Source organism: Bufo bufo, chromosome 2, assembly GCF_905171765.1.
Source record: "Bufo bufo chromosome 2, aBufBuf1.1, whole genome shotgun sequence".
In the NCBI taxonomy this organism is placed as follows: Eukaryota; Metazoa; Chordata; class Amphibia; order Anura; family Bufonidae; genus Bufo; species Bufo bufo.
Window position 1 is genome coordinate 461,644,216 of NC_053390.1, and position 12,532 is coordinate 461,656,747.

Consider the following 12,532-nt stretch of genomic DNA (forward strand, 5'->3'; position numbering starts at 1 on the left):
GGGGTGATCACCCCCCTGTCATTGATCACCCCCCTATAAGGCTCCATTCAGATGTCCGTATGTGTTTTGCGGATCCAATCCATGTATCCGTGGATCCGTAAAAAACATACGGACGTCTGAATGGAGCCTTACAGGGGGGTGATCAATGACAGGGGGGTGATCAATGACAGGGGGGTGATCAGGGAGTCTATATGGGGTGATCACCCCCCTGTCATTGATCACCCCCCTATAAGGCTCCATTCAGATGTCCGTATGTGTTTTGCGGATCCGATCCATGTATCCGTGGATCCGTAAAAAACATACGGACGTCTGAATGGAGCCTTACAGGGGGGTGATCAATGACAGGGGGGTGATCAGGGAGTCTAAATGGGGTGATCACCCCCCTGTAAGGCTCCATTCAGACGTCTATGTGTTTTGCGGATCCGATCCATGTATCCGTGGATCCATAAAAAACATACAGACGTCTGAATGGAGCCTTACAGGGGGGTGATCAATGACAGGGGGGTGATCAGGGAGTCTATATGGGGTGATCACCCCCCTGTCATTGATCACCCCCTATAAGGCTCCATTCAGACGTCCGTATGTGTTTTGCGGATCCGATCCATGTATCCGTAGATCCGTAAAAAACATACGGACGTCTGAATGGAGCCTTACAAGGGGGTGATCAATGACAGGGGGGTGATCAATGACAGGGGGGTGATCAGGGAGTCTATATGGGGTGATCAGGGGTGATCAGGGGTTAATAAGGGGTTAATAAGTGACGGGGGGGTGTAGTGTAGTGGTGTTTGGTGCTACTTATTACTGAGCTGCCTGTGTCCTCTGGTGGTCGATCCAAACAAAAGGGACCACCAGAGGACCAGGTAGCAGGTATATTAAACGCTGTTATTAAAACAGCGTCTAATATACCTGTTAGGGGTTAAAAAAAATCGCATCTACAGCCTGCCAACGAATGATCGCCGCTGGCAGGCTGGAGATCCACTCGCTTACCTTACGATCCTGTGAACGTGCGCGCCTGTGTGCGTGCGTTCACAGGAAATCTCGCGTCTCGCGAGATGATGCGTATATGCGTGACTCTGCGCAGGGCTGCCGCCTCCGGAACGCGATCCTGCGTTAGGCGGTCCGGAGGCGGTTAAAAACATTGTGGTCAAATCATGAGTAGATGTGGTCGTGCCGGCAGCCGTGGCCGTAGTAGGGGAGTTGGTTCCAGTGCTGGACTGCTGCCAGCACTGGGCCACTCCTCTACCTAGGAGCTAGAGCTTGGTCCGGATGCTCAGGACCTTTTCGAAGGGATGAAGGAGGAGGGGGTACCCCCCGTCAGTACCCCAGTGACATCCCTTCCAACTGGTGCGGGTAATTTCAGCCACAGAATCCTCCCTTGTCCGGTGACAGCAGCACTGATGAGGAAGGTAGACCCCCAAGGCAAACGGAGCGGCAGGTCACCAGGGAGCCCAGTGGCAGAGGCTCCACTGGTAATGGCAGGAGGAGGAGGCGGCAGCAGCAGCAGGTGCCGGCTCCATCTGTGCGCACAGAGCCCGAACAGGCGCAATCCAGCACCACCCCATCTGACAGGAGGTCTGTGCGTAAGTTGCCTGCTTGGGCTTACTTCACCCTGGCAGCAGACGATGAGACAATTGCCATCTGTCAGCTGTGCCATGCCAGGGTGAGGAGAGGGAGGACTGTTGCTCGGCTGGGTACCACTGCCCTTACCCAGCACCTAAGAGTCAACCACTGGCAGGAGTGGGACCAGATGCAGGGTGGTCGCAGCAGTGCCAGCAGCAGTGCACAGGGGACAGCAGCTCCTGCCACTGTCCTGCAGCCACCCCACCCCCTTCCAACAATGCATTCCCACTCCCCCACTCCCTCTCCTAGAGGTACTGGTACCAGCAGCCAAACCTCTGCCTCCTCTGTACCCTCCTCTATCGACCTCCACTGCCATCCGGCCCCAGCCGTCGGTCGCCGACGCATTTGAACACACCACGGCCTACGCCCCCGGGGACCGACGCGTGCATTCACTCAATGGGCTCCCGCCATTTCTTTTATAGGACCGGTGTCCTTGCCCTACACCAACACATTGTGCAGAATGTATCATTGTCACTTGATCACGCTGTCAGTGACAGGGTGCATCTGACAATGGATGCTTGGACCAGCAGACATGGGCAGGGATGATACAACAGCTTTATCCCTCCGAGGCGCCGAGGAGGGATCATCAGATGTGGCGGCATCTTAGTTTGTGGTGCGGCCCAGGGGTGTCCGGGGGAGAACTGCTGCTCTCCCTCAAGCCACTGTCTCCACTGCTGCTGAGCCCCCCAGCAAGCGTCCCCGTAGCTACGAAAGTGTGGGGCACGTCTGCTGCCAGGCCGTGCTCCAGCTTGTGAGCTTAGGGGAATGTAGACACAGTGGAGCTGATGTTCTGGCCGCCCTCCAGGCTCAGGTCCACAAGTGGCTGACACCCCGAAGGCTCCAAGCAGTTATGGTAGTCTGTGACAACGGCAGCAACCTACTTGCCGCCTTCCATGCTGGCAGTCTAACACACGTGCCCTGCATGGCACATGTCCTCAACCTTGGGGTACAGAAGTTTCTATGCACATACCCAAGGTTGAGCGACATCGTGCCAAGGGTACGGAGGATTGCCAGCCACTTCTGACACTCCCCAAACGCCACCGTGTCCCTGTCCAAACTGCAGCAGGACAACAGCCTGCCACCTCACAGGTGATTGTGGACAGTGTGACGAGGTGGAACTCCACCCTCCACATGCTGGAGAGGTTGTGGGAGCAGCGACGGGCAGTGAAAGAGTATCTGCTGGACCAAGGCACTTCTGGGCCATCACACCCACTCCCCTACATCACTAATGCGGAGTGGGGGCAGATAAAGCAGGTTTGCCACGTGTTGGCCCCATTCGAGCAGGCAACCAAGATGGTCAGCGGGGAGCATATCAGACTCAATGACGTGCTCCCAATAGTGTTCCTGCTGGACAGGACACTAGAACGCCTACTCGATGCTGGGGAGAGTGCCTTGGTGGAGCAAGAAGAGGCAGCACTGCTCCACCAAAACCAGGGCCAGGACAAGGAGGAGTAGGAAGAATCTTTGAAGGAGGAGTTTGCTGACGTCCTGGAGTCTGGGCCTGGTCAGGAGGGAGAGCCGGTGCTGGGGGCACCGTTAATCTGGGGGTAGGGTGACTCCCACAGGGAGCAGCAGAAGGACCAAGATGTCATGGTCCCGGGCAGCCAAGAAGAGTCACAGCGGGCTGTCCTCTTCCCCATGGCTGCCTACATGCTGCGATGCCTCCAGAGGGACCTCCGGATCAGGAAAATAAAGGAGAGGGATGATTTTTAGTTGGCCACCCTTTTAGACCGTCGCTGCAAGCCAGCCGGAGGGACGCTGACATGTCTGCTCCTCCAGCTATAGCAGGCAAACCCTCTGCCTCACGCTCCAGTTCTTCCCGCTCATCTCACCCAGCAGGTGGCTGGCCCAAGCAGCTCCAGCCAATTAGGTTTTCTTATGGGTGAGATGAGGTAGTTCTACCAGTCTGCGCGATCCAGTAGCAGCAGCAGCAGTCACCACCAACAGCTGGCCCGCATGGTGGCAGACTACATGGGGTCAGTCAGTGCTTCCGACAGCATGAGCAACAACGACCCCATGGAGTACTGGCTTGCCAGGCTGGACACCTGCCGTGAGCTTGGTCAGTATGCGCTGGAAGTACTGTCTTGCCCCCCCTCCAGCGTACTATCTGAGCACACATTCAACACGGCAGGTGGGGTGGTCACCGACCAGCGGACCCGTCTGTCCACAGACTCCATGGATAGTATGACATTTATCAAAATGAATGAGTCCTGGATTGGCAGCGACTTCTCGGCCCCCGTCGTCGGTTCAGGGCGCTGAAGGGTCCTTTGTCAATCCCTCTCCTTGGCTCTCCCTACCAAACATCGTTGTTTTTTAACTTCTACAGTTGTGTTCAAAATTATTCAACCCCCAATGCTGTAAAGGGTTTTAGGGAATTTTGTGTACATTTGTAATTGTGTTCAGAATGAAATCTTACAAGGACTTTTTAAAGAACCAAATGCAACTAAAATGACATCAATTGTTTTTGTAATACAGTATTAAATGTTTTTTTGTGATTTCTTCATTGACACAATTATTCAACCCCTTAAAGACTACCACTCTTAAGAACAGAGGTTCATTCAAGTGTTTTCGATCAGGTATTGAAAACACCTGTGGATGTCAAGGAGCAGCAATCAAGCATAATAAGCACCAATTAGGCAGATTTAAAAGGACTGTGATACTCAGCTCCTTCTAGACATTTACTGGTGTGTTTACAAACATGGTGAAGTCAAGAGAATGGTCCAGGAAGACAAGAGAAGAGGTGATTTCTCTTCACAGGAAGGGCAATGGCTATAAGAAGATTGCAAAGATGTTAAACATACCAAGAGACACCATAGGAAGCATCATTCACAAATTCAAGGCAAAGGGCACTGTTGAAACGCTACCTGGTCGTGGCAGAAAGAAGATGCTGACTTCGACTGCTGTGCGCTACCTGAAGCGCAAAGTGGAGAAAAGTCCCCGTGTGACTGCTGAGGAACTGAAAAAAGATTTGTCAGATGTGGGTACTGAAGTTTCAGCTCAGACAATAAGGCGCACACTGCGTAATGAAGGCCTCCATGCCAGAACTCTCAGGCGCACCCCCTTGCTGTCTCCAAAGAATAAGAAGAGTCGACTGCAGTATGCCAAAAGTCATGTGGACAAACCACAAAAGTTTTGGGATAGTGTTCTGTGGACTGATGAAACAAAATTAGAACTGTTTGGGCCCATGGATCAACGCTATGTTTGGAGGAGGAAGAACAAGGCCTATGAAGAAAAGAACACCTTGCCTACTGTGAAGCATGGTGGGGGGGTCAATCATGCTTTGGGGCTGTTTTGCTTCTACAGGTACAGGGAAGCTTCAGCGTGTGCAAGGTACCATGAATTCTCTTCAGTACCAGGAGATATTGGATGAAAATGTGATGCAGTCCGTCACAAACCTGAGGCTTGGGAGACATTGGACCTTTCAACAGGACAATGATCCCAAGCATACCTCCAAGTCCACTAGAGCATGGTTGCAGATTAAAGGCTGGAACATTTTGAAGTGGCCATCGCAGTCACCAGACTTAAATCCGATTGAGAACCTCTGGTGGGACTCAAAGAAAGCAGTTGCAGCGCGCAAGCCTAAGAATGTGACTGAACTGGAGGCTTTTGCCCATGAAGAATGGGCGAAGATACCCGTAGATCGCTGCAAGACACTTGTGTCAAGCTATGCTTCACGTTTAAAAGCTGTTATAACTGGAAAAGGATGTTGTACTAAGTACTAAGATTGAATGTCACTTGGGGGTTGAATAAAACTGATAATGATGTGAGCACAGAAAAGACATTTGTGGTTATTTCATTATAAATGTTATGTTATATTTGTCTGACTTACAAGTGCCTCTTTGATTTAATTGTAAACAAGATGACTAAAATGATCAAAATCAATGTCAAACTGGCCAAAACACTCAATTTCAGTGGGGGTTGAATAATTTTGAACACAACTGTATATATATTTCTGGATGAATTTATTTATTTATTTATTTAAGGATGAATTATTTTAGATATTTATTTATTGATTACTTTATTTATATATTTCTGTATTGAATAATGTATTTATATATTTATTGATTAATTTATGTATTTATTTACTGAAAACTTTTTTAATATAGTTCTGTATTGATGAATTTATTTTTGTATTTATTTATTGATGAATCTATTTATGTATTTATTTGTTGATGACTTTATGTATTTCTGTATTAATGAATTTATTTATATATTTATTGATGAATTTATTTATGTATTTATTTATATATTTCTCTATTGTTGAATTTCTTTATGTATTTATTTGGCGAAAATTTTTAATTTTTTAATCAATTTATGAGTTTATTTATCTATATTTCCATTAATTTATTAAACCTCTTATTTATTTATTCAATTAACTAATTATTGAAATATATATATTGTCGGGGTCAGCTCAATAGAGATGTCGCAAACATAAAATTTTCCGTTCGCGAATGGCGAACGGGCGAAAAGCCATAGACTTCAATAGGCAGGCGAATTTTAAAACCCACAGGGACTCTTTCTAGCCACAGTAGTGATGGAAAAATTGTTTCAAGGGAACTAACACCTGGACTGTGGCATGCCGGAGGGGGATCCATGGCAAAACTCCCATGGAAAATTACATACTTGACGCAGAGTTGGATTTTAATCCATAAAGGGCATAAATCACCTAACAATCCCAATTTTTTTGAACAACGTGGTTTAAAGCATCCAGTGTGTGTATACAATCAGGTATGATGTTGTATCGATCAGGTAGTGTAAGGGTTACGCCCGATTCACAGTCATTGACAGACCAAACTCCCCTTTTAATGCACCGCAAACAACGGCAAACAGTCCATTTGCTCAACCGCAAACTCCCCATTTGTACAAGGTTGGATACCAAGCTAGCCAAGTCCCGTTGATGTCATTGAAGGTTTCTTCCTCCACCCAGCCACGTACAACACCAAGGGTCCCGGAAAGGTGAATTGAATTGATTTTTCGAACGGGGAGATGGTTAAAAAAACGCTGGCTCCCTCCCCTTTGTTTGAATCCACGGTCACTGCGTCTGTGCCGTGCAATTTACTGTCCCACCCGATATGAGTGGTATTTTCTGTAGTTCTCTCTTCTCATCAGTTTAATCCCTGTTACGTCCCCAATCTGGGGTCCATTTATTAAATTGATTTTTCGAACGGGGAGATGGTTAAAAAAATGCTGTCTCCCTCCCCTTTGTTTGAATCCACGCCACGTTCACTGTGTCTGCGCCGTGCAATTTACTGTCACACCCGATATGAGTGCTATTTTCTGTAGTACTATTCTCATCAGTTTAATCCCTGTTACGTCCCATATCAGGGTGGGATTGCCTTTTGTGAAAAAAAATTTAGGCCGGGTACCTTCGACTGCCTTCACAGTGACAGACCAAACTCTGATACACCAAACTGAATTGATTTTAGGAACCGGGAGATGGAAAAAGCAGCTTGGTCGGTCCTCTAACTCCCAAGTTGGGGCACTGCGCGTGCACGGAGCAATGTGCTGTGACACCCTATATGAGTGGTGTCTTAACTAGTACTATTCCTATCAGTTTAATCCCTGTTACGTCCCCTATCCGGGGACGTGTGTCGAATTGATTAACCATTGTCGAATTAACTAACCATTACGACATCCTGGAATAATTTAGTTCTGAGCTTTGTACTTGCTTTGTATTGGAATTGATGGGGATTTTTTTAATTGTCTGCATTATTTCTAATAAACTATTAAGAGACTTTCTGATTTTTTTATTTTATGTATTAAAAACCCACCCATACAACTTAAAAAAATAAAATACATTTTTTTTTGTTTTTTTATGAAAAATTATCCAGCCGATCGCTTTTGGTCTGATCATAATGAAGCAACGGCCTTATCATCTGGGGTGTGGCAACATTGCCAACACACTCATAGAGGTGATGATCGCTTCATTGTGATACGCAAGCCCCTTCACCACAACAAGGTAACGATCACGAAGGGGAATTGACACTTGTATGTGCCACTGATCCACCTGTGCGTTCAGGGCGGACAGGAGTGTTGGTCCAGTGTGGCTCTCTGCTTTCAGGCAAGTCAACCCCAAGACAGCGTGACACTGTCGTATCCGGGATGTGGAATAGCCCCTGGGGAGCTGGGGGAAATCAGTTGATGTGCAGCCAGACACCGCAGCAGAAGAGGACTCAGCCGAGGAGGATATGGAAGAGGATGGAGTAGGAGGAGTAGAGGAGGTGGCAGTAGGTCTGCCTGCAAGTCGTGGCGGTGTCACCAACTCCGCTGCAGAGCCACGCATTCCATGCTTGTCAGCCGTCAGCAGGTTGACCCAATGCGCAGTGTAGGTGATATACCTGCCCTGACCGTGCTTTGCAGACCAGGTATCAGTGGTCAGATGGACCCTTGCCCCAACACTGCATGCCAGAGATGCCATGACTTCCTTTTCAATCACTGAGTAGAGGTTTGGGATTGCCTTTTTTGAAAAAAAAATTCGTCCGGGCACCTTCCACTGTGGTGTCCCAATAGCGACAAATTTTTTGAAGGCCTCAGACTCCACCAGCTGGTATGGTAAAAGCTGGCGGGCTAAGAGTTCCGTCAAGCCAGCTGTCAGACGCCGGGCAAGGGGGTGACTCTGTGACATTGGCTTCCTACGCTCAAACATTTCCTTTACAGACACCTGACTGTGGGCAGATGAGATGGAACTGCTGAAGGTGAGAGGCGGAGTGGTGGGTGGTTGAGAGGAGGCAAGGAGGACAGCAGTGGTTGACGTGGCTGAAGATGCTGGACCAGGAGGAGGATGGTGGCTTTGAGCTTGTGTGCTGCTTCTACTCGTCATCATGTGTTGATCCCATAGGCGTTTGTGATGTGTGATCATGTGTCTTCGCAAAGCAGTTGTACCTAGGTGGGTGTTGGATTTCCCACGACTCAGTTTCTTTTGGCACAGGTCGCAAATGGCATCGCTGTTGTCAGAGGCAGACACACAAAAAAAATGCCACACTGCTGAGCTTTGCAATGACGGCATTCTGGTGGTGGCAACAGCATGTGTTGATTGGCGTGCTGTCTGGCTGACCCCGGGTGCCGATACATGCTGTCTCACTGTGCCACTAGCTCCTTGCGACGACCTCCCCTTGCTTCCAACTCGTCTCCTCCTTCTTTCTGTCTCCCCTTCTGAACTTTCCCCCTCTTCTTCTTCTCTTCGAGCAGGCACCCACGTGGCATCCACGGACACATTGTCATCATCAACCACTTCACTTGTATCTGACACCTCAGCAAAGGAAGCAGCAGCGGGTACAACATCATCATCATCATCATCACACTGTACGTCCATGTGTGTAATGCTGCCTGACTGAGACATATCCCTGTTATCTCCATCCTCTGGCAATAATGGTTGCGCATCACTAATTTCATCCAACTGATGTGTAAATAACTCCTCTGAGGGATCAAGTGAAGCGGCTGTGGTGGTAGTGGTGGTGGTGGCGGCGGGCGGGAGAGTGGTAACTTGAGAGCAGGTGACCAAAGCTGAGCTGGAGGAGGATGGTGCGTCAAGGTTCTTAGCGGAAGCTGTTGAAGATTGGGTGTCCTGTGTGAGCCAGTCAACTACAAACCGGATTCCAAAAAAGTTGGGACACTATACATATCGTGAATAAAAACTGAATGCAATGATGTGGAGGTGCCAACTTCTAATATTTTATTCAGAATAGAACATAAATCACGGAACAAAAGTTTAAACTGAGAAAATGTACCATTTTAAGGGAAAAATATGTTGAATCAGAATTTCATGGTGTCAACAAATCCCCAAAAAGTTGGGACAAGGCCATTTTCACCACTGTGTGGCATCTCCCCTTCTTCTTACAACACTCAGACGTCTGGGGACCGAGGAGACCAGTTTCTCAAGTTTAGAAATAGGAATGCTCTCCCATTCTTGTCTAATACAGGCCTCTAACTGTTCAATCGTCTTGGGCCTTCTTTGTTGCATCTTCCTCTTTATGATGCGCCAAATGTTCTCTATAGGTGAAAGATCTGGACTGCAGACTGGCCATTTCAGTACCCGGATCCTTCTCCTACGCAGCCATGATGTTGTGATTGATGCAGAATGTGGTCTGGCATTATCTTGTTGAAAAATGCAGGGTCTTCCCTGAAAGAGATGACGTCTGGATGGGAGCATATGTTGTTCTAGAACCTGAATATATTTTTCTGCATTGATGGTGCCTTTCCAGACATGCAAGCTGCCCATGCCACACGCACTCATGCAACCCCATACCATCAGAGATGCAGGCTTCTGAACGCTCAGAAATGCAGAAAAATATATTCAGGTTCTAGAACAACATATGCTCCCATCCAGACGTCATTGATAACAACTTGGGTCCTTGTCCTCTTTGGTCCGGATGACATGGCGTCCCAGATTTCCAAAAAGAACTTTGAATCGTGACTCGTCTGACCACAGAACAGTCTTCCATTTTGCCACACTCCATTGTAAATGATCCCTGGCCCAGTGAAAACGCCTGAGCTTGTGGATCTTGCTTAGAAATGGCTTCTTCTTTGCACTGTAGAGTTTCAGCTGGCAACGGCGGATGGCACGGTGGATTGTGTTCACTGACAATGGTTTCTGGAAGTATTCCTGAGCCCATTCTGTGATTTCCTTTACAGTAGCATTCCTGTTTGTGGTGCAGTGTCGTTTAAGGGCCAGGAGATCACGGGCATCCAGTATGGTTTTACGGCCTTGACCCTTACGCACAGAGATTGTTCCAGATTCTCTGAATCTTCGGATGATGTTATGCACAGTTGATGATGATAGATGCAAAGTCTTTGCAATTTTTCGCTGGGTAACACCTTTTTGATATTGCTCCACTATCTTTCTGCGCAACATTGTGGGAGTTGGTGATCCTCTACCCATCTTGGCTTCTGAGAGACACTGCCACTCTGAGAAACTCTTTTTATACCCAATCATGTTGCCAATTGACCTAATTAGTGTTAATTGGTCTTCCAGCTCTTCGTTATGCTCAAATTTACTTTTTCCAGCCTCTTATTGCTACTTGTCCCAACTTTTTTGGGATTTGTTGACACCGTGAAAATTGGAATCAATGTATTTTTCCTTTAAAATGATACATTCACTCGGATTAAACGTTTGATCTGTCATCTACGTTCTATTACAAATAAAATATTGACATTTGCCATCTCCACATCACTGCATTCAGTTTTTATTCACAATTTGTTTAGTGTCCCAACTTTTTTGGAATCCGATTTGTAACTGGCCAACAGTAAAATTATTATACGGTGAACGCCTAATTTACCTCCAGCCACATAATGACTGGTTCTTTTCTGTACGTTGAATGCATAATTATTGGGGACTACAATGTAACTGGCCAACAGTAAAAATTTTATACGGTGACGGCCTAATGTACCTCCAGCCACATAATCACTTGTTCTTTTCTGTACAGTGAATGCATAATTTTTGGGGCCTGTAATCTAACTGGCCAACAGTAAAATTGTTATACGGTGACCGCCTAATTTACCTCCAGCCACATTATCAATTGTTTTTTTCTGTATGTAAATTAATCATTTTTGGGGCCTGTAGTCCACTGGCCTGCAGTTAAAATGATATCCAATGACCGTCTAATATACCTCCAGCCACATAATCACTTGATGTTTTCTGTCCAGTGAATTTATAATTTTTGAGGCCTGTAGTCCACTGGCCTGCAGTAAAATTGATATCTATTGGTCGTCTAATATACCTCCAGCTACATAATCACTTATTCTTTTCTGTCCGGTGAATGAATAATTTTTGGGGCCTGTAGTCCACTGGCCTGCAATACAATTGATATCCAATGACCGTCTAATATACCTCCAGCCACATAATCAATTGATGTTTTCTGTCCGGTGAATGCCTAATGTTTGGGGCCTGTACTCCCGTGGCCTAAAATAAAAATTTTCTAGGCTCCAGCAGGGCACATTTTTGAGAGTTTCCCTTTAAGACGCATAAAAATGGCCCCTGATTAAAATACTTATTTTTTGTGGGAATTTTGCCATTGATCCCTCTGTGGTATGTCACTGTCCACGATGTGGGATGATTTGTGCACATCTAGTAAGTATTTGGTGGCTGCAAATATGACCTGAAGGTTTTTCAGGTTCGCCTGCCATTAAAGTGAATGGTGCCTGCCGCGAACTTGCGGTTCGCGAACATTTGATCGCGAATTGTCCCGGCCGATGTTCATCCATCTCTAATGATAATGTCAAAGTGTGATAACAGTGAATCTAGCTTTGTATTGCTGTAGTGCCTACATGTGTACTAATCACACGCTGCAGTGCTGCACTGTCTGCACATTCTCTAAGGCCTCTTTCACACGGGCGTTGCGGGAAAATGTGTGGGTGCGTTACGGGAACACCCGCGATTTTTCCGCACGAGTGCAAAACATTGTAATGCGTTTTGCACTCGCGTGAGAAAAATTGCGCGTGTTTGGTACCCAAACCCGAACTTCTTCACAGAAGTTCGGGCTTGGGATCGGTGTTCTGTAGATAGTATTATTTTCCCTTATAACATGGTTATAAGGGAAAATAATAGCATTCTGAATACAGAATGCATAGTAAAACATCGCTGGAGGGGTTAAATATATATTTTTTTAAATTAACTCACCTTAGTCCACCTGTTCGCGGCCCGGCATCTCCTTCTGGCTTCATCTGATCTCTGTGCAGCAACAGGACCTTTGGTGACGTCATTCCAGTCATCACATGATCCATCACCATGGTAAAAGATCATGTGACGTACCATGTGATGACCGGAGTGACGTCATCAAAGGTCCTGTAACTGTATTTAATGCTCACCACAGGTCCTATTCAACAAAGGAGACAGAAGGAGATGCCGGCTACGTGATCAAGTGGACTAAGTGAGTTAAATTATTTTATTTATTTTTTTAACCCCTCCAGCCCTATT